The 5,085-nt window shown below is 42.2% G+C and overlaps 1 long non-coding RNA gene across 3 annotated transcripts in view; it reads left to right on the forward strand.

The window, feature by feature from the left end:
* LOC142771877 (uncharacterized) overlaps positions 1-4,209 on the forward strand; it is a 29,713-nt gene extending 25,504 nt beyond the window's left edge. For all 3 annotated transcript variants that reach the window (XR_012886197.1, XR_012886195.1, XR_012886196.1), the window contains exon 3: positions 3,931-4,209. This is a non-coding gene — a long non-coding RNA (uncharacterized LOC142771877). The remainder of the gene's footprint in view (positions 1-3,930) is intronic.
* The last annotated feature ends 876 nt before the right edge of the window (positions 4,210-5,085 follow it).

The raw sequence follows: 5,085 nt of genomic DNA on the forward strand, positions 1-5,085 counted from the left end.
GCACGTGGTGTATCAGTCTCGTTCTGTGTGTCCGAGTGTGGTACTAGAAGTGACAAGGAATAGACTCGAGCGCAACACACAAGAGAACACGACTGCACGACCTCTCTTCTCGTGTGTTGTCCACTTGCACTCAAATCTATTCTAGACTTGACCAACGCGCCCAGCAAAGCGTTTCAGAAGTGATAAGGTAGGGGCTACTTTATTGACGCCCAGTGCAACGCGGTTGCAGATGCCCAGTGGCATCTGCAACTGCGTTGCTTCAATGGCATGCATGACCCCACGACAGGTGTAAGCAGTGCAGAAAACATTGTGGATGTCATAATAAAAGTTAAAGACTTGCTCCTGTAGGTGGGCATTGGAATGATCACGTGGCACAAGCAAGTAATTATGGGCTTATATCTGTGTGATTGTGCATGCTGCAAAGTTTTAATGCATCAACCAATTTTTTAAGTACTGCATGGTTTGTTGATGTTGTGGTTTGAGAATAAGTCACTTTGTTTTTTTTTTTCCTCTTCAAAAGCAAATGCCTATTGTTTTTCACCGATATGTCTTCGGTGAGATGATCTAGCCTTTACGTTTATTTCAAGACAGAAACCCTCTGTAGTTCTGCGATTTCATTCAGACTTGTTGCAGCGGGATTGCTTATTATGATGCTCTTAGCGAGTAGACGGGTGCTGTTATTGACTTTCTTTTGCTCGGCTGAGTGGATTCCAGGATGTTTTCATGCATGGTGACAGGCTTCTCCCCATTTTTGGGGCCTACCAAAGCTATTGGTGACCGTCAAAACAGCTGTTATATTCGTTATAAAAAGACATATTTGATCATGTGTTCAGTTCAGTTCAATTTAATTTCCTTAAGGGCCCTCCATTCAGGGATTGTTACATCAAGGCTAGATTACTATTCAAAAGTTTAACAGCCATGATTCAATTAACATTGCAGATGATCAGCGATGCGTTCTTGAAGAGTAGATGATGAGGCAATGTTGATGACGTCACAAGGCAGGCCGTTCCAGTCTGAAGCTGCTCTGAGTAACAGTGAAGCAGAAAATGCTGTGGTATGCAGTGGCGGGCAGGCAACTTGAAGTGGATGTTTGATGTGGTGGGAAATGCGTGATGCGACTGTGATATAGGGCGCTTGATTGAGAGAAGAATAAAAGAACTTAGGATAAAGGGTAAGGCTAGTAATGCGATGACGATAAAAAAGAAGTGATAAACCGGATTCAGCTTTCAAGGGTGAAGTGCTGATGTCATATGAATACGAAGAATGGATGAATCGAGTGGCCCTCTTTTGAACGGCTTCCAATGCAGTGATTAGATATGCTTGATGCAGGCTCCAGATGGCAAATGCATATTCTAGCTTTGGTCTTGTAACTGATTTATATGCGAGTAACTTAACACGAGGTTAATTTTTGTTTACCAGTTGCTATATTCTGTGTCGCTCATCTGGCTTTGTATTAAGATGAAAAAGTAAGCAAAGTTTTGCAATCCTTGCGAAGTTCTACGTATTGCAGCCTAAGCTAGCTTGCAGTATTGTAGCTGTGAAGAAGAAGATGTGCCTGCAGCAAGCAGCATCGCCAACGCCCAGCTCTCTCGGCTTTATCCCACTTATTGTTGAACTGGGGCGAAGGCGTCGATGTAGTGGCGTTGTCAGTCATGACAGGCGGTAGTGTGCGGCTTCGCAGCTCCAGGATGTAGCAACGGGGATTAACAGCGCCTCCACCTAATGTGAGGAGGTTTATTAGCCGTTAAAGACAGCGATGAGACAGCGTGAAGAACCGTCCAGCGATCGGCACAGCAACGAACCGAAGCACGAGCCGAGAGAGCCAGGCGTTGGCGATGCTGCAGGCACATCTTTTTCTTCACATAGCCATTGTTTTTTTGGTATATCATTACGATTACTGTGGATTACCAGTTTTGTCTAGCTCTTTGAGTGATTGAATAAAACTTTAATAGATGCCAACTGCAATCATTTCATTTCCTCTAATGCCAGAGGCCTAAATGCGTTTGTAAGGCATAATTCATTGGGCATCGTGAGAAACGCTGAATGGAAAACCAGTAGCTTTAAGACCCAGTGCTGTGGTATGGGACGAAATAGTAGAGTTGAGGTTGTCTCTTTTTGTACTCTGTTGTGAGTGAATCAATGCACCTATTAACTGCAAATTGCTAAGATTTTTCAGTCGCTGTTGCATGAATGCGTATATTGAAATTTGCTTGATTCCTCTGTTTCCCTTTAAAGAAGTCACATTAGTGCCTGTATTAGAAAAAAGCTTTGCATCAAAAGCCGCGTTATAGTTTTTTTTTTTTTTTTTCGTTCTAGAACCAGAGAGAAAGAAAAGGGTATTTTTTTGGTGCATTTGCAGCCTGGCAATAATTCACAAGGAATATTTTAGCTTCCTGATCATCTGTAATTTTTGTTAGTTAACATCAAGTAATTTTTCATTGTGTATTTGACTTCTCTGAATATTGCAGAACGGGTACTTAGTTGCAGCACATGAGTGCCTCATCCCTACATATAGCTGAATGCATAGGGGGTGTAGATGACTTTGCAAAATTTACCAAGGCAGCTTCCCTGCACAACAAACACCCCTGCACAATGGTCGCGCCTTCCTTCCTCACTACAACAGTTACTTGCAATGCAGTGTCCCTCGTGTTTGGCCATGGTTGGACCTCTCACTGTGCATTAATGCACAATGGCTGTGCCTCCCGTCCTCGCCACAGTGCACGTAACAATTCTAGCGAGGAGGGCAGGCACTGTCATAGTGAATAAACTTTCATTCTTCAAGTTGTCTCGCAGTTTTTGCAACCTATCTATTTTGCCATCTCTCATTTGCTTGCGTGAGCTCTGCATGAGTGGACGTTGAGAAAGCTGGCGTGAATGAGACGATTGGGGAAGATCGTGTGTGGCTGTCCTAACAATAGCGTGCGAAGGTGCAATTCTAATCGTGCTGATTACTTCAGAATCGACTCTGCCAACAGGAATGATTATGGTACGGTTGTGCAGCCATACGCCGGGTGTTACAAGAAATGTGCCCAATATCCGCAAAATTCAGGGAAATGCGACAATGCGGCTCACTGCCTTCTGAATTGCATTTTTTTTGTAGTGGCAGGCATATTAAGATGGATAACAACATCATTTCGAGCAGTAATTAAAAATGTTATATTATTCAACTTTATATTTAGTTGAGTTTGACAGTTAGGTCAAATGGGAGAATTGAAGTTTTTCATGCAAATAAGCTATCCCAGCTTTCAGATATAGAAAAAGTGGTGTCAAGTAATAATTGTGACAATGAAATTGAACCGAATTCAATGGCACGTCTATATCTCAAAGCTGTGATCAGTTGTTTGCATGAAAAACTTCGATTAAGAGGTACGTAATTACATTTCTAATCACTGTCCCAAATGATGTCTTAGCATGCGGCTACAGCAGAAGTAATTGTGAAGGTATCGAACAAATGTCGGCTTTGCCTCAGTTTTGAAGACTTTCGACACATTTCTTAAAGCATTTTATTTAAGAAAGCTTTGGTGGATTCCCTCTGGTCTTTCTTACTTGTAGAGGTCAACACAGGTTACAATATTTGCATTTTTTAAAGCATTTGTATTTTTTATTTATTTATTTATTTATTTACAAATACTGCAGGCCCTACTTGAGCCCAAGCAGGAGTGAGAATATCATTAAAAAATGCCAACAATAAAACTTACAACTATCGATAACTCAAGTCGTAGAGTAAACGTAAATCACAATCAACAAGCAAAAGAAAATAAATAAATAGATATGCATTTATCTCATTGACCATTTCATAATTCTATCTTTTCTCACTTTTCACTACCTTTTAAGCCTAGTGCGGTGTAGTTGTACTAGCTAGCCTCTGTATTTTGCCTTTCTATAACAATTCTGTCGTTTGCTCAAAACTTGCCACTTTTCACTGTGCAGACTTGGTTGCCTTAAGTCATCGCCCCAGCCAGCCAGTTCCTCAGGAATGTCCCACAAAAAAGCGAGTGTTCAAGTGTCCTGCGTGTGACTATACTGCAAAGAAAAAATTTACCTTGCGGAGACACCAAATAATACATACAGGCGCACGTCCATTTAAATGCGAATACTGCAGCAAGGCCTTCAATCGTAAAAGCAACTTGGCCACGCACATGCGCATCCACACCGGCGAGAGACCTTACCAGTGCTACCTCTGTCCCTGGAATTCCGCATGGAGGGGAGAGCTTACGCGCCACCTTCAAACTCACAAGGGCATGCAACATTTGCCTGGCGGTGCTCGTGTGTAAGCTCTGACCGACAAGGCCGAGAAGCTATGTGACGCGTGCCTCTCGTTTGACGGCGTCAAGTGCTGGGTCAGAAGTACTGAGGCCGGAGCTAGTTTTTCCCATGCCTCCGTGAAATCTGCTACTCAGCCACTTCGACGGAAAGAACATAGGTAACACCAGTACAAGGACAAGCAGGACACCAAACTTATTGGATGTTTTAATGAATGTTGAAGGCAGTGCTTAAGGAGGTATGCATTGGAGTATGTGTGTTACGTGCAAGTGATTATGCGCTCCAATGCTTTTGTTTACTCATACTGCAAAATTGTATTGCATGAAGTGATTTGTCAAGTTGTTCACTAGAGTTGCATTAGTACTGCACTTTCAGAGCGTGTGTGTGTGTGTGTGTTTTTTTGTAAAAGCCAGTGCACATCATTCTTCAAGTACAAGTTCCCAGTGTAATAGAGTTACCTCAACATTTGCTTTGAGTGTTATACCCTCTGTTGGTCTATAATTATTTCCGTCTAGTACCAATTTTAATTATGATGTCTTCAAAGTGTGGGCATATCCTGTTGTTAACTTCCTTCTGTGCTTTGTAGTGGCTCAAGTCAAGGATGCTGTGATGTGCGATGCAATGCTTTCCATTTGCGATAAGCATATATGTTCTTTGGTACTACATTTTCTAGGTAACTGTCAACACACGTGTCATTATGTGGAACAAAGATGTATTGCATGATGCGTTCGTTTCATGCACCAGTTCCCATCTCTCACACATCATATCTCTACGCTGCAATTGAAGCAATGTTTTCTCCTCCTCTTTACATTTTCCACTCCG

This window comes from Rhipicephalus microplus, chromosome 9 (genome assembly GCF_043290135.1).
Source record: "Rhipicephalus microplus isolate Deutch F79 chromosome 9, USDA_Rmic, whole genome shotgun sequence".
Lineage (NCBI taxonomy): Eukaryota > Metazoa > Arthropoda > Arachnida > Ixodida > Ixodidae > Rhipicephalus > Rhipicephalus microplus.